Below are 25,183 nucleotides of genomic sequence, written 5' to 3'. Positions count from 1 at the left end.
TGGCGTAGTACCCAATATCAATTTCCAAAACCGCTCAGGTTCTTCTCAAAAAATATTTTTAGAATTGCTTTACCGTCTCGTTAATCTTTGTATCATTATTCTTAGCCTGTGATTTGTATAAAACGTAACTGTATGACTCGACTTTGGGGTTCGAATTGCAAAGCAAATGATTCCCATGTGATCAAATGGGTACAGTTATAAAATTCACCTAGCTTCAAGAACCCAAGATTATTGTAGGACTATTAACACCCCTTGATAAAACTGTAAACCCCATATCTCACAATCTTGGAGAGGTGTGGTCATGGCATGTTGGAACATTATAAGCTTTGTAGAAACGATGAGTACGTGTTGCAATTGATAATATGACTTTATATCTTGTTTTTTTGGGTAGTTTTGTTGTGCGAAGAAACACTTGTAGCTTATTTGCACTCTCTTTTAGCATATAGTTTAACATAAAATTATCAGATTTTGACAAATGCTCTGCCAGTTGGATTAGTAGGCTGACTAATGCGGCTTGGTAATAGGTGTCTAATTGCAGAATATAAAGTTTGACCTGTGTTTTTTTTGGCCATATAAACTCACAATAGCTTTATCCAACTCCTTAAAATAAATATAGCACATTACATATTTATGTATTACGTCGCTTGTTTTTACAACGCGGTCTTTACAACGAATGCGTTGTTAGTATGCAATACATTTACATCGCAAGTCATTAGAACGACTTGCTGTAGTGGACGCAACTGACTTAGGAATAGTATTATTTATTATTCCTACTCCAGTTTGTGTAACAGAGGAGAAGGTGATGGAATTAATTTCCAATACCTTAGCGCCCCCTACAGCAAGTCGTTCAAATGACTTGCAATGTAAATGTACCACGTACTAACAATGCGGTCGTTGTAAGAACCACATTGTAATAGTGCCTCGATGTAATGACAGCGTTGTAAACACTGTTTCCCTCTTAAAATATCAAATTGGTATTTTCAGAGGAAGAGTTAAAAAACAGAAACACAAACAGAAGGAGTATTGACATTTTAACTAGGGAAACTCGGCCCGCTAATGTCAAGGGTAGAAGCGTCCATCTTTCTAAAATCTTTTTTACCTTTGTAAAGGTATTTCTATAGATCAGTTGAAACAATTGAGAAAAGGTCAGCTGTAACTTATAATCCTAAATATCTTATAGGCCATAGTGACAAGATTTGTAGCCCTGCTGGGAGTTGAGCCTCTGAAGAGTTGAACAAAATAAGCTCTGTTTTGGCCTGATTCACTTTATGTCCCCCCAGGGGTGTAAACGCCTGGACTTTCCCCAGCACAGCCTGAATCTTTGCCTTATTTGCCTTCCAATATAAAATCATATCATCAGCGAACAACTTGATTTTTGCCATCCCTGTTATACGGGCAAGTATTCATGCATTAGAGAGGACCTTTACCATGAGTGGTTGAAAAAAGAGAAACTAAGGGGGGGATAGGGGGCACCCCTGTCTGGTGCCTTGTCTAATCACCACCTCTTCCACCTGTTCCGCATTGATAATTATTTTTGCAACAGCCTCATTATATATTTTTATTAAAATCACTATCAAGTGGGCTGGAAAACCGAATTTCCCTAAAATAAAACAAAGAGCCTGCCAGTCGACAAGATCGAATGCATCCATCAATAAAATAGCCACTTTATCCTTGTTAACTGAAAAATAATGAATCGCCTGAATTAAGAAGAAGGTATTGGTCTTAATTATGACCATGAGCTACAATACTTTCTAGGCGACTAAGACGTGTATTGCCATCCATGACGCCTATTTATGTCTGTATTCTAATCTGTTTTTGAACGTTTGGGTTGTGCTCCTTATAATTCATCTACACATTCGATTGTGTTCTTTGTGCTGTTTTCAATCGATTTTATGTAGAAAACCGAATGGATTTAGTTAATTATATTGTGACATCTCATTAGATAAATGAAAAGATATCTCTTCTTGCTTGTGTTCGCCAGCTTTCGTGCACCTATGACCACCTGAAATGTATTATTTCGAACCTTATATAATGTTGTCTCGCTTGGTCTTTCAGTATGTAAAGAATGATATTGAATAGAAAAATGTAAATACTGGTCCATCGTGTACTCATCAGAAAGAAAATGAATGTATAATCAACCACATACAATCACTACAGAGACGAGGTATAAACCAATGATTGTAAATACAAACTAATGCTTATGTATTCATAACACCACTGCCTTTTATATAGTTCGGTGATATGAGGATTTGGGGCAGTTATTTCCATTACTACTTGTGAGATCTTATTTATTTTATTTTTCCTTTTAACGGACACACTGCACAAGGTTCTTATATGTTTTTAAATTCCAATTCTTCTTCTAGAAAAGAATTTCTGTACAGTGTGTCTTTATGTCTTTGAAATTGTGGCCTTTGTGAAGATTCGCGAGTTCTTGCTTTCTCTGAACTGAGATTTCGATTTGTCCATAACTATGTATGACAACTGTTGCTCACACTCTCTATATTCAATGAAATAATTTGCTGTTGTGCATGCTTCACACCGAACTCAAACACTGGCTCAGCATGCTTAAATACACACTTGTTTGTGTCCAGTTACGACGTACAATCACCTAAGTAGCTTTTACTTTTTCCCCCACGATTTTCGTCTATAATTCAGACCCATTTGCGATTACTTGTGGTCTGTATTTCATATTAACTATCGGGAATTGCTTTAGTTTTGCTATCATCCAATGATCAAACTGTTAATAGAAACTACATCTACGTCATCTCAATCTCAATCTCAATATATTTCTTAAAGATTTGGAACTCCTAGGAGGTCCACATAAAATGCATTCGTAGAATTACAAATAAAACAGAAATACATAACAAGCATAATCGCAAACCATCATAAAATTTATCAAGAGCCTGCCTTCGATTAGCTAAATTTCGATAAGAAGAAACAAACAATATTATCAAAAAACCTGATCATACAGTGCTTGAGATTTTCCACATTATAACTCCTAGGATGATATATTGGACATTATATAAGCTGACAGTTCATTTAATAAAAACCAAAAGTTCCATTTCAACTAGAGAATCAATGTAAAATTAGAGACAGAATAAAACATGGGCATAATCAGACCTGTGCAAAAGGCAGTTCAGCAGCAACCAGCTCACAAGAGAAAAACCTCCTGAATCCCACTGCATATAAGTTTTTAGAATGAACAACAGAACATAGTGGGAAGCATAAAACAACCTAACCCTAATTATGAGAAAGTAGCAGTTAATAGCTGCCTATCAATGTGCAAAATACAAATTAATAAAACTAAAGACTACTACAGATGGAGAGCTAGCTAAAAGGCTGGCTAAGGGGATAACCACCCGTTTGAAAAGTGTACTTAAAAAGCAAGAGAAATTAAAAAGTTTTAGTCCCACTGCTTCGTTTTTTGTTCAAAGTTGATAATCTCGGGTTGGTGCTACATTTTATACACAATCTTATAGAAACATCATTACAAGGTTAAAATATATACATAAATTCCTTAAAATAATTAAGTAATTTTACGCACACTGCTTCGTTTTTAGGACAAAAGAGATAATCTCGAGCTGATGCTACGTTTTTAACGGAGTTTTGTAAAAACATCGGACGGAGCCAACGATAACGGCTCAATGCCAATGCTGGACATACAAACAAAACATGGTCCAGAGACTGATTGCTCAGCATACACAAATTACAAATTTTCCCATTATTCGGATTTTGAGACCAGTTTGCTGTAAGGTCATTTAAGGGCAGAAGATTCATGCGACCTAAAATAAGTAAGCGACGAATGCTGTGTTCTAAGTTCCCCCCAAAAAATTTTTGTGCAGTTCTCAGAGAGTTTGTCCTAATTATTAGTTTTAATCATTCTTTAGAGTTACAGGATTGAATGTCTCTATCGAAACTAATTCTGCCACTCAGAGTTTTTAGGAGAGACTTACATCCTAATGATGGAAGGGTAAGCACTAATTCTTCTTGTATACTAAAGACTTTTAATGCCAAAGAGAAATCACGGTAAAAGGAGTAATTACCTGCCTTAACGTCAAAGATTTCATGGCTTAAGACACCTCTTAGTGAATCAGGGTCGCTATGTTTTAGCTGATAACCCCAACGTAGAACCCTGGATAAGCCTTGAGTATAGGAGCTTATCAAACCAAATTCCAATCTGATTGCTGCCGTTGGAACTAAGGTGTTAAAATTACATATTTTTCGTAATATCTGGCCTCCAACCTTGTCCAAAAAACTCCAGTCCTTTACAGGGATTGATTCTATTGCATAAAGCAGGGTTGGGGGGATTTTTGCCTTAAAAACCGTCAATAAATGTACGAAATGTCTCCTACCCATAGCCTGTAAAAAATGCGCAAGCCGTTGGCATGCGAAGTAGCTTTACTAGAGCAGTGTGAAATGTGAGGATTATTTTTCAAGCTGCTTGTTAAAAGTTTCCCTAAATAGAGGTATGAATCTACTACCTCCAGTCTTTCAGGACCGATTTGCCAATTAAAATTATAAGATTTTCTACTTTTAGAACTTTTCAAAATTAAAAGTTTTCTTTTGGAAACGTTTATTTTCAAAAAGTGGGCCACAGTATATTTTTGTAAGGAGGCCAACTTTCTATTCAACTCAATAGGGGTTAAGTCCATTACTACTATATTGTCTGCGTATAGTAGACATGCAAAAGGATGAGTACTGATCTTCGGGGCATTTCCATCATCTTGAGCAAAGCAGTCGGGTAAGTCTGCTATATATAAGGAGAATAGCAGCGGTGCTAACAAGCAGCCCTGTTTGAGACCGTTTTCAGTAGGGATTACATTTGATAATCCTTGATTTCCACCCATTAATATCTTGCACCAGGTTTGCGAGTGGAGTGCTATGATCAAGGATAGAAGAGGGGTAGGCAAACCCATTTTTTTCAGTTTTCTCCAAAGTAGAGGTCGAACTACCTTATCGAAGGCTGTAGAAAAATCAATGAAAGCCATAAATACATTTGAATTACGATAGATTGTGTATTTTTCCTCTATTAATTTCAACATATAAATATTTACATCTACGTCATCACTGACCTTATGTTTACTGAAGTGCCAGACGCCGAAGTTAAGGCAACTATATTAGCAGTCTAGTTTCCAATATCCAGGCACCACACGCGCCCTCCGAGCACTGTATTTATTCACTTCCGGTGGAAGTAGTCTGTGACCACACCCGGTGCACAGAGCGACAGGCTGTTACAGACGCACCTGTCTGAAGATCAAAGTAAGTTTGTTTGGCAACTGGTACCCATATCATTAGGTTCGTGTTCACACCGCTGCCAATGTGTCAATTGTTCCTTAGACAACTTATTTTATTTTTAAGGGCACTACCTTTAAGAGATGGGATACAACTTCATCCCGTAGCACCGTGGAGACACACACATCAAATACTTCAAGTAAGTGTGTGCCCCGCCCTGATTATTGTTGCATCACCAGCCGGTTTTACTTAGTTAAAACCTTTTGCCTTGCAACGACCCACCCCTCTACTCCAGCCCTTACTCAACGGGTGTATTGACCTATGGTAATTTGACCCATTTATGCATTCCCTATGCAGGAGACAATTTGTAAAGTTTTACCGACCTACAAGATTGTCCCTCTGTGTGGAGAAACGCACACCTCCACTCTTTACAAGTAAGCGTTTGTTCCGCCTTGGCCTAGCTCATTAACCCCGCCCTCATGCACCCCCACCACCCCCCTTTTTCTTAAAATGCCAGTGATGGTGCACCTGTGAATCCATGAGGACGCCCTTTTTATTCCACTGTATTGTTTCAATACAGTCGGTCTGGTTAATCGTTCAGACCCCCGTTTTAATGATTGTGAGAAACATCATCTTGTTCCTCCACCTTGTAGGTTCATTCAAGTACTGTGTTGCTTTCCGGTACTAGTCGCTATCAATTTCGCACCCCATTGCTGTTTTCACTCATACCCTTTGTGTTTTCCTCCCCATGTGTCACCTTCTCCTTCAGGATCTCTACATATCAAATTTCAACGTGCCCTTGAGTGTCTCACATATCGACTTACCTTGCTATTTAAATACAACGGCCAACCTTTGCAAGGTGAGCGAGAGATTCCTTCATGGTCCATGACCTTTAGAATAGCTCATAAAACTTTGCATTGTTTCAGTATACGTTTCCTCACTCTGTTTGCTCTGTTTATCATTTATCAATAGATTTTTATACCTACATCCCCACGTTATCCAACACAGTCCAGGGCCCAGTCGGGTCGGAAGTATCACCGACGGAGCGGTGAGCATTCCTACCCTATCTTCTAATCCCTTTCCTTTCTGCTGTTTTTTATAAATCCAGCCAAACCAGAGGACGGATTTTGATCACTTTGTGCACACTTCCTTTTGTCTTTTAGACTTTCCCTACGACACTCCAAAATTCTATAGGTAGGATTAGCTCAACAAGTGTGCTGCGGTTTGAACACATGCATGTTTTTATAATGAGACACTCCCTTCGCTGTTCTTTCTTCTTTTTTTGTCCCCCGCCCCTTTTTTCTCAAGATTGCCCTCGCAATCTTATAAAAATATTCTTTTACCTATTACCTTCGCCACCACTTGTCACGCATGCCGTGGGTTCTTTGTATCCAACCGTCTACCACGGATACACTTTCATTCACATCACCAACACACGTCACCTACCCTTACATCACCGTGTTTTTTCACGCGTTTTGTGGTTCCATTTGGCATTGGTCTAATTTAGGAGATATGTTAAAAACAAACTTTACTTTGTAGTATTTTGTCATGTACCCCATCACTTTCCTTTGTATCCCCCCCAGCCCTGAGGAGTCACAGGAAGATTGTCCCATACGCAATGTAACACGTGTTGGCTGGTTTTCTTGTTAAGAATATAAAAGACACCATATACCAACGACCGTTTCTAAGAAAATAATCTTTTCTGTTCAAATGACAGGCTTTGTCTACATTGTTTAAAGTGTCTACACTGACACTACTGTTTATATATTGTTAGAGTGTGCATGGGTATTCTGTTATAAGAAGACAGTATTAGCTGCCATGGCAGGAATCCTGATTGGTCCACAAGGACCACTTGTTGTGAACAGCCCGAGATCCTATTCGCCCAGGTTTTCATAAACATCTTGTAGTCTGTGTTTGATAAACTTATTAGGCGATAGGAGCTCAAGTGGTTTGGCTCCTTTTCTTTTTAGTTCGAGCGTGAGCCAGCGTGCAAGCGCTGCTCTGCGAAGAGATTTGGTAATTCAGTACGGAGAGAAGTCCCGCCCATTCCCCACCCTTATTTTTCATTGGCTTGTGTGTTTGCCCTTTGTAAATTCTGTCTTCTGATTCATTATGAGGATTGTTAGTCCCTCCTTAGTACAGTCATGTCGTCATTTGTAACCTCCCGTGGCTACCGGCCCCTTTACTTCAGTTCTTACACAGTACTGTTATTTTTGGTGTTGTAAGTACTATTTTCTTTATTAAATTTGTCCTACTTCAGGCAGGACAACATGCTTTGTTTATATTCAGTGCACTGTACACGCTTTCACTTTCAAAGCTGCCGGGACAATCTCGACCGCTTGTTGTTTTTATTGCTTGTTTTCTCAGGTTGTAGAAGCGTGCGTCTCTGACAGCCGTCTTCGAACCGTGCCATCTGTCAGGCAATGTGTTTGCGACAGTGTGCATACTACTTCTGATAATCTCTTTTATCAGGGCCCTCATCAGTCAGATAGAAAAATAAGCTTTATTTTGCATCCTTTGTTTCGCAGACGCTCTGTCCCACCTCAGTCAGCGTGCCCTATGATCTGTAGGCAGGTCTCCTACTCTCATGATGAGTACACGCCGGAAGACGGCACTCCCCCACAGCAGGCACAGCTTTTCCTTTGTACTGTAGATGTGGCTCATACGGTAGGCAACTCCTTTCTCTGATCACCTGAAAAACCTCCACTGGCTCCCTGTCAATAAGAGGATCACTTTCCGGCTCCTAACCCACGCACACAAAGCACTCTACGAAATCGGACCCGAATGCCTCAACACACGACTATCCTTCTACACCCCCTCCCGCCAGCTACGATCCTCCGACCAAGCCCTTGCCACTGTACCTCGCATCAACAAAACCACCATGGGAGGTAGATCCTTCTCCTACCTAGCAGCTAAAACTTGGAACTCACTTCCCACTCACCTTCGCCTTACTCAGAACCACCTAGCATTCAGAAAGCAACTCAAAACGTGGATATTCGACAAGTAACTCCCCACCCTTCTTCAAGCGCCTTGAGACCCTCTGGGTATGTAGCGCGCTATACAAATCTTTTGACTTGACTTGACTTGACTTTATGTATCTGGATAACATGTGGGCTGCCAAGAGGTTTAGGAAGTCCTAGTGGCTTTTAACCGCTACGATACATGACTCCCATCTGGGCTACTTATGTCAACAAGCATTTGCAATGCAATAAGTCTCACAATAACGCAGGTTTGAGCTATTGGCATTCTAAACGACAATGCCCTTTTTGTTTTGTTTTACTTTTTAAAACAAAATAAAAGGCATTGTCATTTACCATTCCAATAGCTTAAACTTCTGTAAATGTGAGACCTATTGCATTGCAAATGCTTGTTTAAGAATTGTAATCACCACTGACTCCTTAAATCCAGCAGAAATCGGAGACCCTTCCAAGATTTGATTATAAAAGGATATTAAAAATGGAGAGAGCTCTTCTAAAACGATCCTATATACTTCCAACGGAATTCCATCATTTCCACTTGCCTTAGCGCTAGCCGTCCCTTTTACAGTTTTGATCACTTCTGAGGGTTCAATCGGTTTATTCAAGGCTGCACTGTCAGCCCTAGTGATTTTAGGTAGCTGGAATTTGGCGAAGTAGCTCTCCAGATCCTGTGGATCTACTATCTGGACCTCAGCATAAATTTGCTTAAAATGGGATGCAAATATTTCAGCAATCCTATCTTTGTCACCTATCATATTTGCAGTGCTGGGGTCTCTTATTTGTGAGATTAATTGCCTACTATTTTGTGTTCTGGTAGACCATGCTAAAAATGTGCCTACAAACTGACTTTCTTCCTAGACTTTCTGTTGAAATGCCTTACTCCCAGAGATTTCTTCTAAAATTAAAATTAAAATGTCATTGCTTTTTTGATTTCGATAATTCCTGCTGTAACATCGTCTTATCGGGGTCCCTTAGAGGCACAGAGTTAAGTTCCACTCTAGCTCCATCCACTGCTCTTTGTAGTGATTCCATCTTCCGTTGCCTCCGCTTATATTCAATTCAATTCAATTTATTTTATTTATGATTTTGGAACTCTGATGAGATCCACATAAAAGAACAACAAAGATAAAATATATATTTTCATTCCATCACATAAAGGATACAGAGAAAAACATTTTAAAAACAACAGATAGAATCTCTAAAAGACCCGAGACATCCGTATATGAAAGAATTTTTCAATATATATCTAAAAAGCTTTTAAAAAAGTTAAAAATTCTGTGGCAACACATTTCATTGGGTGGATTATAAATGGCGTCTATAAATGCGGTGGCAGACAAAATAGTTAATTGTTGGCAAATTGGTCTCATCCACTTACGCCGATGTAGAAGTAGAGCCGGGCAGACAAAAAGCACATGAGTGACATCCTGAGTTGAATTATTACAAAGATTACACATAGCTGAAGAACCATACCATCTGGACAATACATTATTCAGAGGGAGAAGATCCTGCCTCAATAAAAACGAAAAACGGTGTACTCCATGAGGGAGATTCCAAGTAACATAAGGTTGTACTTTTCTTATCAGACAAGAGTCAATAGCCAGAACAACACCTTTCTTTGAAATACGGGCTTCCCTATCCATATTAAAGCTTAATTTCCAGGAAGCCAGTTTCAGGGTGGCCTTTAGCTGATATGGAGATAGTGTAAAAAGAACAAAATCAATGTGGAGGGAGAGAGGAATTTGTCATCCAACCAATTTCCTCGAATTATATACTTATGATCGGGGGGGAAGGATCACTTGTCCTGCATAACTTTGGGTATGCCGTAACTGTTCCGAGTAGTCCCAATGTTAACCCTCATGCACGTGCTGGTAATGGTGTGGTATAGAGCGGTATATCTTGTTCTCTGCCGTCCCTTGCACGTGTGTGCATAATCATCGGGTTGTTTTTTTGCAACCGCCATCCAGGAGGCATTACCCATTGTTAAAAACAGTAGTGATAAGTGATGGTGAGGTGAAGTGATAAAAAAGTCTCTATTAATCAGAAAAATTATTTATTCGTTCTGTATTCAGAGGCAATGAAATTAAAATATTGTCGGTGAACGTGAGTTATTATGACTCGTTCACACTATGTGAAAAGGTCAACATGTTTCAGCCCTGCTTTATGCCTGATAGGTCATGTGGGCTTTCTTCAGGACCGTGACGTGAAATAGAGACCTCTCACGTCTCTATTTGTGGTGAGAAAAGAGATTTTAAATAATGGAACAAAGCAATATGTTGCTCCAAATGGGAGGTCAAAAGTACCTGTAAAGAAAGGAGACATTGTAGACAAAGGGTAAAGGTAAAGGGAAACATATAAGACTATTCGTCTGGTGAAATGTACCAGGAACACATAAATCGCTCTTTGGCGTAGCAACTAAAAAATGGCAATACTTTGCACTGACTACCCCACTCAAAGAATAAGGTCGACTATCTCTTAATTGGCATGGGATTGTTAGGTTCTGTTTAGTTTTGTGGATATGGCAAGTGGTGGGAGTTGTGGTGAGGGTGGTATAAGATTATCGGTGCCGGTATGCAAGCATATTGGTGTGGTGATCTTACATCTGTTCACTCTTGACCAAGCATGTTAGTGTCATTCAGCAGCGCGATCAGATTGTGCTGCTTTTCCTCAAGATTTTAACACAAGGGAACATATTATTTTCTCAGTACACAGTAACATACCTATGTTCTTGGCTGTAATAAGCCTCTTCGGTATCTGGGTGGGTCAGGGAGGCACGCTACAATGGTAAACATTCAATCAGAACATGGTGTTCTATTACATTAATACTTTACGGTTTCGCAGCGTTGTGGTCCTCGTGGTACCTCTGGCTCTCCATTCACTCCTTGTGCTGACTCTGCCACCTCAGTCCCGGAATACGTGAGACGTTTCCGGGTGGGTGGTTTTATAGGTAGCGCAGTAAGGGGAAGGGTAGAAAGACTATGGAAACTGACTGGATTTGTTGTCTTACATATTCTCATCCATTGTAAATAGTACCCCAAGGTATGTTATCATTTAGACCGTTGATATCGGTACCCAGTCTGTGCACCCACCGCTGCTCTTTTTCAAAGAGGATTTTTTCTGCATTATGGTCTTTATTATGTAGTGTTTCTAAAATTACCCACTGTAGATCTTTCACAGTGTGGCCAGTTTCCAGGTAGTGGCTGGACATCTTAGTGGTCACCTTTTTACATTTCACATTGCTGCGATGTTCACACAGTCGCTGCTTGACTTTCCTGCATGTCATTCCTATGTAGTTTTTCTTGCAGGGGCATGTGATCATGTAGATGGCATGACTGGTGTTGCAGTTGGTGTGATGCAAAATTCTCCATTTGAAATTTGGGAGTAGTTGTATCTCCTTTGTTGCTTTTGTGAGGGGACAAACAGAACACGATCCGCATGGGTAATGGCCAGTTACTGGGCTCATGTCCAGTGGTGAGTTAACTGGTGGTGGTTGTTTTGCAGTGAGTGGTCTGGTATGGACCAAGATGTCCTTTAAGTTACGGGTTCTTTTGTTGGCAAAACGTGGTTTTGGCCATTGGATGTTGCCCGAAGTTATTATCCTCCAGTTTTTATTGACTATCTTTTTCAGTCTGTTACTTGCTGGGCCATATGTGGTAACACAGGTTGTGATATCAATTTCTGGTTCTTTTGGTGTGGTTTCTAAGAGACTTTCTCGAGGCTGGTTGCGTGCTCTTTTTCTGCATTTTTCGATGATTCTTTTGGGGTAATACCTTTCTTCCAATTTAACGCTCAGCTCAATGGCTTGTTCTTTGTACTCTGTCAATCTGCTGCAATTTCGTCGAAGTCTCAGAAATTGGCTGAAAGGGAGGTTTTCTCTTAGCGGTTTCGGGTGAAAGCTCTGGTAGGAGAGTAAACTGTTTTTGGAAGTAGGTTTAGAATAAGTTTTTGTCTGCAGAGTCGAACCATCTGAATAGATGGTGATGTCAAGGAAGTCAATTTGTTTGCTGTTGGCGGTATAGGTGAATTTTAGCCATTCATCCCGGGTATTAATCCAGGTGTGGAAGTTGATGAGACTAGACATGTCTCCTTCCCAAGATGAGGATCACATCATCGATGTAACAACGCCAGAACAGGATCTGTTGTTGGAATGGGTTGACTGGATTGTTAATGTGTGTTTCCTCAAATTGGCTCACGTAGAGCCCCGCCACACTTGGCGCAAATGTACTTCCCATGGAAGTTCCATGACATTGTTGAAACATGGTGTCGTTATATTTAAAGTAGTTTTCAGTCAGAGCCAACCTGCAGCACTCGAGAACAAAATGTCTCGGGGTCTTATGGTCCCAGTCAGTGTTGAAAACAATGGTCTTTAGTGTTTCCAGTGTTTTTTCTTGGGGTAGGCTTGTGTAGAGGCTTTCTATGTCAAGTCCTACGAGTATCATGTTGTCCTCTGAATAGGCAAAATTCTGGAGCAGATTCAGGAGGTCCCTGGTGTCCTTCAGGTAGGTAGGAGTCATTTGGACTATTGGTTTGAGATATTGGTCTGCAAACTGCGATAATGGTTCTAGGACCGAACCTTTTCCCGACACAATGGGTCTGCCCGGCGGTGGGGTGCGTGGTTTGTGTATTTTTGGGAGCGAATAGAAATAAGGTATTCTCGGGTTGTTGGTCTCCAAAAATTGAGCCTCTTTTTTCGAGATCCAGTTATTTGTCTCAGCTTCTGTTACCATTAAGGTTATGGTCTTCTGTAGTCTGGGTGTTGGATCGACATCTATTCGCTTGTAGAACTTTTGGTCTGAAAGTAATTCTTAGCATTGTCGATCATAGCCATCTTTTGAGAGGAGTACTACTCCACCCCCTTTGTCCGCTTGCTTTATGACGATATTCTCATCGTCCTTTAGTTCTCTCAATGCCTGTTGTTCTGCTCTCGACAGATTTTGGAATGGTTTTTCTGTATTGTCTTTTAAACCATCGATTTCCTTCATGACCGCTTGTTCGAATGTGACAATTTCATTTGGCACGTGTGAATTCAGAGGACAGAAGGTGGACTTCTTCCTTAAGTTGGTATCTCCATCCGGGGGTTGGGTGGGTTGGTTACTGAAGAAGGCTTTGAGTTTGAGTTTTCTGCAGAATTCAGCAATCTCGCATTTCATCTTGAAAGTGTCAAGGTTAGGTGTTGGGACATATCCAAGACCTTTATTGAGTACTTCCTCTTGATTTTTTGTTAGTACCTTATCTGTAAGGTTTACGACGAGGGAGTTGTGTTGGTTCCTGTTTTGCCTCTGGTTACGCTCCTGGTTTGGACCTGGCGTGTTTGGTCCCTCGTTGGTTATTGGAGAAATCGTCTCCACTCCAGTCAGAACCATCTGTAGAAGAATCGCTGTTGGAACTGTTGTTAGACGCATTGTCGTTGGGTTTGAAGTCCTTGTGACTATAAGGATGTATGCGTTCTAAAGAGAACTTTTTCAGGATTTCTCCAATAACCAACGAGGGAGGTTCCGCAATAAAAGAGGTAACCGGAGGGGCAGAAACTACTGGCGTACTCCGCAGTTCTCAATGAATCCGCCCATGATGCCATTTCCCCCGTTCAATCCCCACTTCCAAGGGTGGGTAGATCCATACTACCAAGGCCCACCACAACAGATGCAACAACCAACGAGGGGTAATTACCAACAAGGGCCGCCTTTTTTAGGGAGAGGCCAGAACAGTCGGGGCCCGAAACAGAAAGGGGTAACCTGGCAAGACCAAACACGCCAGGTCCAAACCAGGAGCGTAACCAGAGGCAAAACAGGAACCAACACAACTCCCTCGTCGTAAACCTTACAGATAAGGTACTAACAAAAAATCAAGAGGAAGTACTCAATAAAGGTCTTGGATATGTCCCAACACCTAACCTTGACACTTTCAAGATGAAATGCGAGATTGCTGAATTCTGCAGAAAACTCAAACTCAAAGCCTTCTTCAGTAACCAACCCACCCAACCCCCGGATGGAGATACCAACTTAAGGAAGAAGTCCACCTTCTGTCCTCTGAATTCACAAGTGCCAAATGAAATTGTCACATTCGAACAAGCGGTCATGAAGGAAATCGATGGTTTAAAAGACAATACAGAAAAACCATTCCAAAATCTGTTGAGAGCAGAACAACAGGCATTGAGAGATCTAAAGGACGATGAGAATATTGTCATAAAGCAAGCGGACAAAGGGGGTGGAGTAGTACTCCTCTCAAAAGATGGCTATGATCGACAATGCAAAGAATTACTTTCAGACCAAAAGTTCTACAAGCGAATAGATGTCGATCCAACACCCAGACTACAGAAGACCATAACCTTAATGGTAACAGAAGCTGAGACAAATAACTGGATCTCGAAAAAAGAGGCTCAATTTTTGGAGACCAACAACCCGAGAATACCTTATTTCTATTCGCTCCCAAAAATACACAAACCACGCACCCCACCGCCGGGCAGACCCATTGTGTCGGGAATAGGTTCGGTCCTAGAACCATTATCGCAGTTTGCAGACCAATATCTCAAACCAATAGTCCAAATGACTCCTACCTACCTGAAGGACACCAGGGACCTCCTGAATCTGCTCCAGAATTTTGCCTATTCAGAGGACAACATGATACTCGTAGGACTTGACGTAGAAAGCCTCTACACAAGCCTACCCCAAGAAAAAACACTGGAAACACTAAAGACCATTGTTTTCAACACTGACTGGGACCATAAGACCCCGAGACATTTTGTTCTCGAGTGCTGCAGGTTGGCTCTGACTGAAAACTACTTTAAATATAACTACACCATGTTTCAACAATGTCATGGAACTTCCATGGGAAGTACATTTGCGCCGAGTGTGGCGGGGCTCTACGTGAGCCAATTTGATGAAACACACATTAACAATCCAGTCAACCCATTCCAACAACAGATCCTGTTCTGGCATCGTTACATCGATGATGTGATCCTCATCTGGGAAGGAGACTTGTCTAGTCTCATCAACTTCCACACCTGGATTAATACCCGGGATGAATGGCTAAAATTCACCTATACAGCCAACAGCAAACAAATTGACTTCCTTGACATCACCATCTATTCAGATGGTTCGACTCTGCAGACAAAAACTTATTCTAAACCTTCTTCCAAAAACAGTTTACTCTCCTACCAGAGCTTTCACCCGAAACCGCTAAGAGAAAACCTCCCTTTCAGCCAATTTCTGAGACTTCGACGAAATTGCAGCAAATTGACAGAGTACAAAGAACAAGCCAATGAGCTGAGCGTTAAATTGGAAGAAAGGTATTACCCCAAAAGAATCATCGAAAAATGCAGAAAAAGAGCACGCAACCAGCCTCGAGAAAGTCTCTTAGAAACCACACCAAAAGAACCAGAAATTGATATCACAACCTGTGTTACCACATATGGCCCAGCAAGTAACAGACTGAAAAAGATAGTCAATAAAAACTGGAGGATAATAACTTCGGGCAACATCCAATGGCCAAAACCACGTTTTGCCAACAAAAGAACCCGTAACTCAAAGGACATCTTGGTCCATACCAGACCACTCACTGCAAAACAACCACCACCAGTTAACTCACCACTGGACATGAGCCCAGTAACTGGCCATTACCCATGCGGATCGTGTTCTGTTTGTCCCCTCACAAAAGCAACAAAGGAGATACAACTACTCCCAAATTTCAAATGGAGAATTTTGCATCACACCAACTGCAACACCAGTCATGCCATCTACATGATCACATGCCCCTGCAAGAAAAACTACATAGGAATGACATGCAGGAAAGTCAAGCAGCGACTGTGTGAACATCGCAGCAATGTGAAATGTAAAAAGGCGACCACTAAGATGTCCAGCCACTACCTGGAAACTGGCCACACTGTGAAAGATCTACAGTGGGTAATTTTAGAAACACTACATAATAAAGACCATAATGCAGAAAAAATCCTCTTTGAAAAAGAGCAGCGGTGGGTGCACAGACTGGGTACCGATATCAACGGTCTAAATGATAACATACCTTGGGGTACTATTTACAATGGATGAGAATATGTAAGACAACAAATCCAGTCAGTTTCCATAGTCTTTCTACCCTTCCCCTTACTGCGCTACCTATAAAACCACCCACCCGGAAATGTCTCACGTATTCCGGGACTGAGGTGGCAGAGTCAGCACAAGGAGTGAATGGAGAGCCAGAGGTACCAAGAGGACCACAACGCTACGAAACCGTAAAGTATTAATGTAATAGAACACCATGTTCTGATTGAATGTTTACCATTGTAGCGTGCCTCCCTGACCCACCCAGATACCGAAGAGGCTTATTACAGCCAAGAACATAAGTATGTTACTGTGTACTGAGAAAATAATATGTTCCCTTGTGTTAAAATCTTGAGGAAAAGCAGCACAATCTGATCGCGCTGCTGAATGACACTAACATGCTTGGTCAAGAGTGAACGGATGTAAGATCACCACACCAATATGCTTGCATACCGGCACCGATAATCTTATACCACCCTCACCACAACTCCCACCACTTGCCATATCCACAAAACTAAACAGAACCTAACAATCCCATGCCAATTAAGAGATAGTCGACCCTATTCTTTGAGTGGGGTAGTCAGTGCAAAGTATTGCCATTTTTTAGTTGCTACGCCAAAGAGCGATTTATGTGTTCCTGGTACATTTCACCAGACGAATAGTCTTATATGTTTCCCTTTACCTTTACCCTTTGTCTACAATGTCTCCTTTCTTTACAGGTACTTTTGACCTCCCATTTGGAGAAAGATAATGCTTTGTTCCATTATTTTAAATCTCTTTTCTCACCACAAATAGAGACGTGAGAGGTCTCTATTTCACGTCGCGGTCCTGAAGAAAGCCCACATGACCTATCAGGCATAAAGCAGGGCTGAAACATGTCGACCTTTTCACATAGTGTGAACGAGTCATAATAACTCACGTTCACCGACAATATTTTAATTTCATTGCCTCTGAATACAGAACGAATAAATAATTTTTCTGATTAATAGAGACTTTTTTATCACTTCACCTCACCATCACTTATCACTACTGTTTTTAACAATGGGTAATGCCTCCTGGATGGAGGTTGCATAAAAAACAACCCGATGATTATGCACACAAGTGCAAGGGACGGCGGAGAACAAGATATACCGCTCTATACCACACCATTACCAGCACGTGCATGAGGGTTAACATTGGGACTACTCGGAACAGTTACGGCATACCCAAAGTTATGCAGGACAAGTGATCCTTCCCCCCCTGATCATAAGATAGTGTAAAAAGGACAGATTCATCTAATTGAAGAAGATCGACCGCAATTCTAAAAATGTTTACAAATAAAGAATGCTCTTTTAGAGTTCCTAATATTTCTTTCTGAATAAGATATCTTAGTGTACCGGGTTCTCCCTTTGCGAGGGTTGAAACCCATCGTACTATCCCTGCAAGGCCCTGGACCCAACTACTACGCAGACCAAATTCCAACCTGAGGGCGGCCACAGAACAAGAAGTATTAACTGTGGTTAAATACCACAAGATTTTCCTTCCGTTGTATTTAAAAAACCCAATTTTCCTAGATCAAGTAATTCAATGTCATACAGTAAGGAGATTTTAGCACGGAAAACCTCTAGCAAAAAGGCAAAGTGTCTTCTGCCTGTAGATTTATAGATCTGTGGATCTATAGAGGGAGATTAAACTTCTGCCTTGTGCCATTGCTTTCCGAGTATTATTTGCTATGTGAGCCTTATCACTTAAATTACCAACTATTGTTTTTCCTAGGAAGACATAAGATTTTACCACTTCCAATTTTTGTCCACCTACAGACCAGGCAATGTTCCCATATTTCAGCTTTTTCCTTCCCGTCATGCACATTACTTTACTTTTTGACACATTTATCTTTAAGTGGTGGGCCTCTGCGTATTCGTGTAATGCCTGCAGATGATTATTTAATCCCCTCGGTGTTAAGTCCAGTATTAATATATCGACAATCGATTTACCCCCCAATACAGGGCCGATACCTTCACATAAAGACAGGGCATAGGGGAGGTCAGATATGTACAGGCAAAATAATAAAGGGGCCAGTAAACAACCTTGTTTTAAACCATTAGCCGAAGTGATAGCTTGGGATAGACCTCTTTCCCCTCCCATCAAGACTCTACACCAAGTATCAGAGTGGAGAGCCCGAACTAGCTCCAGAAGGGTGGTTGGCATGCCAAGGTCCGATAATTTCCTCCACAGCAAAGGGCGATCTACTTTATCGAATGCTGTGGAGAAGTCTATGAAGGCTGCATAGACTCGCCCTCCTCGGACCTTAATGTATTTGTCAGTTATAACTTGCAATGCCGTTAGGTTATCCATGGTTCCATGCCTTTGCCTAAACCCAGTTTGTTCGAGGGGTAGAATTTCGCCCTTAACCACCCAATCATTATTCAGCTTCAGAAGGGATTTTGCGAAGACTTTACCTATGGCACCCAAAAGGGCAATTTGTCGATAGTTATGTGGAGCATCGCGGTCTCCCTTCTTGAAAAGGGGGACTAATATGCTCCCCTTCCAAGATGGGAGAACTGTTTTACGTGAGAAACAAAAACTAAACACCGGAAAAAGGATTTTGCTCCACATTTCGCTATTTTGTTTTAGGACCGAGATTGGAAACTCATCCGGACCCATAGCCATAGAGGAACGCAAACCCTTAATGGCCAGTTCGATGTACTTTTCAGAAGGCGGACCATATGGAGAGCAATCCTCATTTGCTCCACTACAGCCAACCACCGTTCCGTTACTTGCATACAGGTTCTCGATGTAACCAACCCATATTTGCTCTTCAATGGCTACTGGAAGTGGTCTAGATCTTACTCCACAACCCTCCCCAATGAGAGACCAAAATGTTCTTACTTGATCTTTAAATGTAGCTTCCCGCAATTTAATCCATAAAGTATCTTCCCTCTCTTTTTTCATCTTAACCTTCACCCTAATCCTCCTTCTTTTTAGTAATACTATTCTATGGTATCTTTCGGGCGAATAAATCAAATACTGTTCCCTTACTAATTAATTTATTTCAGTATTAAGTAAACAAAGAGATCTGGGAATTACTTTAGTATTTCCTTTTTGATTCGTTTTTTTTGCAATGGAAATCACCATATTCATATTCATAAAATCAGCAAAACATGCTATTTCAGATCCTTTCCAGTTAACCAAATTTTCCACAGCAGCCTCTAGAATACTCTCCAAGCCCCTAATTGCCCTAATGTCCCAGTGGCATCTCCCTGATTTCTTTCCAAAGCTGACCAATTCACTGTTTAATGACCATGGGTCCGTCTTAGACGGATTTAGATTTACAGTGCTAGTTAGTACTTTATGATCGCTATATAATGTATTAGAAACCATAAGATCTTTCAGAAGGGAGAAGGAGGTACTTCCCACTATCACATAGTCTAGAATGGATTCACTATTATTTGATTTATGGGTGAAGTTTGCCGTTGTATCTGAGGATAACCTTCCATTTACTATAATACCTTCAACTTCTATCAATTCCTCAAGAAGCAATTTCCCTCTCTTGTTTGTCCTAATATTGCCTGGAAAAAGGGCTTGAGGAATCTGCAAGGATTCCTCTTTGTCCTTATTTCTAAACATCTCTAGGCTGAGGTTGGAGATTTTACAATTAAAGTCCCCTAATAGAATTATATGAGGGGAAGGTTCTGTATCAATGATTTTCTTTATATAAGAAAAGACCTTCTTTAGAAGTGGATTGTGGCAGGCATCTGGGGGAATATAAGCGTTTATCAAAATAATTGGTTTACAATTTTCAACTTTGTTGAAATTAAACAATGTTATTGCCTTGAAAAGATTGCTAGGATCTATATAGTGAGCAAAATTCAATTTTATCTTATTAGACAGCAAACAGGCCACCCCGCCCCTTGCACGGCCTCTCCTAAATGATGTAGCTCTGCCATCTAGCGAAAAATAATCCTTTCCCACGAATAATTTCTCTGCACACCAAGTCTCTTGGAGACAGATCACGTTAGCATCTAATGTATGTAAGAATTGTAGTTTTTCAGGGCTATTCTTTATTCCGGCGGCATTCCACAATATTATTTTTAGATCGTTGCTAAAAATGGGAATACAGTTTGGGATTATTGTTAGATTTGCTCGACAAGACACCAGGCAACCAATTCCATTGGAGACTCTCTTCTGCGGCATTCCGTTGGGAAGGGAAGGAGAGGGGATTTATATATGTCACACGTTGTACATTTTTTAAAATACAGATTTTTAAGTCTTCAATTTCGGGAGGACAATCTGTACTACCCGAAACTGCCTGGAATAGCAGGGGCTTATTAACAAAACTTCCATTTCGTGGTTCCTCTAGAAAAGGAGTTACATCGATCCCCCTACTTTGTAACCCTTCTGACCATTGAAGGATATGATTTACAATAATTTTTTAATAAAACCTTACCCTCGTTAGATTCCCAACCTCTGTTTTCAAAATGGAAACTAAGTCTATGTCATTAGTTTGGATAAGTTTCAGACTTTCAATCTCCCAGAAGCATTTAAGAAGCGAGGATCTATTTAGTATGAGATCCGTATCAAACAGAGGGAAAAAATCTAAATGGAGAGTATCTATACTTTCCCTTTCAGGGACGCCATTTGGCATTTTTGGAGCCTCTTTATTCCAATTGTATCAGGGAACGACTTAGCTAGGGGATTGAGGGCTACTAATACTTGACTAGCAGATTTCATCTGCTCCACAGGTGGTGTAGTGTTTGGAGACCCCCCTGTTACGATATTATAGGCAACTGATATGGGGGAATAGTGTTAGGGGGTGAGTCGTTAAGAGGCAATAATAGACTAGTCACCTGATCTATAGGTTTCAGGGTCTCTTGGTCTAATTTAACTTGCCGGATCACATCTTGAGATGTATTAAGCATAGATCCCTGAAAGAGATCTTTTCCAATAGAGGTGTCTAAGTGTTCTTCAAAATTGATTTTTCTTTGCCTTTTTTTTTGCAAATCTTCGAGTTGGTTTCCTCTTTTTCCCTCTGTTCTTTTTAAGTTTCCCAATTTTTTCCTTTTTCCCCTCACATGATAAATCCAGAACACCCTCTTTCCCTTCGTTTGTCTGGGGTTTAAAAATAGGAAATAGCTCCTTATCTGTCCTTTTTTCAGAGTCCATCATGATTTTTACTTCTTGATCAAGCTCAATAACACAGTTAGCTACAGGAGCTTTTGATGGGGTTTCAAGGATATTCCCCAACATCGTTACTGTTTTCTTTCGTTCAGTGTGTTGGCAATTCTCATCGTGTTCAATTAAGACTGAATCTTGGAGTACATTCTCAAACTTATTCTCTGCCACCTTATCTTTCGTCACTTTCAGCCCTACTGGAATAGACTTGAATTTTAAGCTAGATTCCTTCCCCTGTTTACTGTTTAATAATACCTTTAGTATTTGGGTTACAGTTTCCAGCACCCAATCTGAACCACCAACAATTTTTTCCAGTAACATTAAGATGGAAGAAAGCAAATGTTCTAGAGATGATAAAGAGAAAGAGACTGGTTTATCGTGCCTAGTGGGTTGGTTAAGATGGATATCAGTAATGTTAAGATCAGGGCTCGTGGAGATATTTGACTGTGATATGAAAAATTGGGATTTATTAGACGGGGTAACTACTATATAATTGAAGTCCTGTGGGGGCTATTGCTGCTGGAGTATTTGCTAGGTTTATGGTCTTACTAGAATCGTAGGTGATATATCTCTTGCAGAGCTCTATATCTAGGTCTGGAAGAGTAAAATCAATACTTCAAGCCTCCACAGACTGGGAAGGACCGAGGGGTTCTTTTAGTATTTCACCGGGGGAAAGTAAGGGTCTATGCACTGTCACCTCCACTGTTTTAAAAGTAGAACCTAAGGGTCCATGGAGGGTCAGAGTACTATTTTTATTTTTATCCCCGGTAATTTGCGTTGAAAGGACCCAGGGTTTTAGAGGATCTAAGGGCCCACCCTCCCCAACAGTAAGGAGATCAGCAACCTCTACCATATTTGCCGAATCAATTGGAGCAACATGATTGCTGTACCCACTCACAGTTGTTCGTCCTTCTCCATCTCCTTTTCCATTATTGTCTTCTGTCTTTGACCCCGCTATGGGTACTCTATATTTTCCCCTTTCCCATAAACTGTATAGTTGACATTTTCCTTTTAACAGCATAACAGAAACATCCTTGTTTCGTAGGGGATTTGATTTGGTCTTGGAGCAAGTCCTACCCACCAATAGTCGCCCAGACCTTAATTTTTTAGCAGTCATGATGAGTAACAATTTTTCAAAGGAAATCAGCAGAGACCAGTATAGTTCGAAAGAAATAAAAGCAACTTTACTCCTGTTGGACACTCCCTAGCTTAGGCACACAGAAGAGGAGTTTTGACGGCCACAAACAATCACTGCTAACCCCAAGATAGTCAATATTTACCTTGATGAGCCGGAAACACAGAATGATTGTGGTCAAGATACAATTAGAATACTTTAAATGGCTCTAAGGGAGTTGGCCCCAGCCCAGCCTTCTCCAGCCTCGGAGGGCCTCAGAGGGCCCGCCCTTTGCCCGGGCTTAGCCCCGAGCTAGGTCCCTCGCGCGTCCCGCGATGCGCGGTGGGAATGTGAGTTAAGTACACAAAAGAAGGCGGGGCACGCCCGGGAAGAGGCACCAGCTGTGGATGATGCAAAGTATGCTGGTCCTCGCAGTCCTGGGCTCCCGCTGTGAGTCCTAGCGATCAGGGTCCTTCACAAAACCAAAGCCCTCAGGCAGCCAAAACGGGAAAGAGCACAGGGATAGTCCAACGTGGACCGGAAAACAAGCAATCACTTTGAGTCCTGCTGCGAGCGGCACCCGCAAAGCGGGAGCCGCGAGCAGTAATGAGCTGGTGGAGGAAGGTGGGGCACGCTCGGGAAGAGGCACCAGCTGTGGATGATGCAAAGTATGCTGGTCCTCGCAGTCCCGGGCTCCCGCTGTTGGTCCTAGCGATCAGGGTCCTTCACAAAACCATAGCCTCCAGGCAGCCAAAACAGGAAAGAGCACAGGGATAGTCCAACGTGGACCGGAAAACAAGCAATCGCTTTGAGTCCTGCTGCGAGCGGTACCCGCGAAGCGGGAGCCGCAAGCAGTAATGAGCTGGTGGAGGAAGGCGGGGCACGCACGGGAAGAGGCACCAGCTGTGGATAATGCAAAGTATGCTGGTCCTCGCAGTCCCGGGCTCCCGCTGTGAGTCCTAGCGATCAGGGTCCTTCACAAAACCAAAGCCTCCAGGCAGCCAAAACGGGAGAGCACAGGGATAGTCCAACGTGGACCGGAAAACAGGCAATCACTTTGAGTCCTGCTGCGAGAGGCACCCGCTTATATATGAGAGCTTTATATGCAATCACCTGCCCCAGAAAAGAGGACTTAAAAGCTTCCTAAACCATAAAACCTGCGGCTGTATTAATGGTCTCTTTAAAAAGCCACTATATAAATTCTCGGGCTTCTGCGATCCATACTAGATCCAAGACCAGTGCTTTATCAAAGTGCCACTTGGTGTTGGTTCTTTTTCGGGGGTACGTAGACATATCACCAAGGACACTATAGAGTGGTCTGAAAAGGAGTTGGAGTCAAGTCGTGAGGCATTTTTAAACCTTGCAGAGTAACATGTAAACTGTGTAAAACCTAGGTGATCTATCCACCAGGCATCTATTAAAGCAAAATGTTCTTTAATAATTTTTTTACATTTTGCAGTCCTTGGTTTTAGCTGTTGTCTAGCCTTACTTGAGATGTCTAGACCTAAATCATGTATAAAATTAACCCCCCCCCATAACTATAGGGCTGCGGGCATTTATTACCATATTATATATATATTTTAAGGCTTCAATCAATCAATCAGGGGAATTGTAAGCACACTACTCACCCGTGAGGGTCTCAAGGTGCTGGGGGGGTTAAGCAACTCCGGTCAGTCGAAGAGCCAGGTCTTGAGTGTCTTTCTGAAGATGTTCAGGGAGGGGGTGTGTCTGATGTCAAACGGTAGCTCATTCCAGGTCTTTGATACAATGTAGGAGAATGAGAAAAAGGACAAGGGAACCCAACTCATTAAAAAACCTGGGTGGGTAAATTATTGTCAGAAACAATTGTTCCTGTGGAATAATAGAATCAATATAGATAATAAGGTGCACAATCGCAATGGAAGGGTTAAAATGATATCAGAAGGCGAAGAAACCACATACACCTATGGTTTTAGTTTGATACAATCATATTTTATATTTTACAAACAAAAAATCTATACTACTATTATAAAGAGAGAACACAAACCTTTGAGCCAGGTAAACTCGAAAAGTACACCACCAATCAAAACACCCAAGACATCTTTGAAAACCTCAGGGCAAGCAGAAGGACATAGGCTATTAAAAATAAAAAATATACGTTGTTTAAAAAATGTCGAAATAAAAATAAAGTAGTCCCTTGCAAGTAGCGCCGGCCGTGACGTCTGCGTGATGACATCATTTGCGTCTGCGCTCCCTGGCAACACTTCCGGAAATGGCGCCGAAGATCCCGACCTGCTGGGAGGACTGCCGCGGCCCTGCTTGTTGCTGGGCAAAGTGGCGGCCTGTGCGGGCGGGGCGCATGGAGAGTGGCGGCCTGTGCAGGCGGGGCGCCTGGAGAGTGGCGGCCTGTGCGGGTGGGGCGCCTGGAGAGTGGCGGCCTGCGCGGGCGGGGCGCCTGGAGAGTGGCGGCCTGTGCAGGCGGGGCGCCTGGAGCGGGACCGGTGACTGAGGTAAGGATCAGGCTCTCCGGGACACGGGCGGGAGGGGGCCGGGACGGGAGGGGGGCTCGGCCGGGGCGGGAGGGGGCGGGAGGTGACCGGGGGCAGAAGTGCACGCAAGCCTCAAATGCTGCCCCCAGCCCATTTCTGCCCCAGGCAACGCTGGGGCGGGTTGCTAGTTCTATATACAATGAAAAAGAA

The 25,183-nt window shown here is 41.8% G+C and overlaps 1 protein-coding gene across 2 annotated transcripts in view; it reads left to right on the top strand.

Moving 5' to 3' along the window:
• LOC147683296 (thiamine transporter 2-like) overlaps positions 1-25,183 on the top strand; it is a 592,344-nt gene that overhangs the window by 540,636 nt on the left and 26,525 nt on the right. The window lies entirely within an intron of this gene.

Source organism: Lissotriton vulgaris, chromosome 11 (assembly GCF_964263255.1).
Source record: "Lissotriton vulgaris chromosome 11, aLisVul1.2, whole genome shotgun sequence".
Classification (NCBI taxonomy): Eukaryota; Metazoa; Chordata; class Amphibia; order Caudata; family Salamandridae; genus Lissotriton; species Lissotriton vulgaris.
The sequence above is the reverse complement of the archived record's forward strand: the minus strand, read 5'-3'. Positions and strand labels throughout refer to the sequence as shown.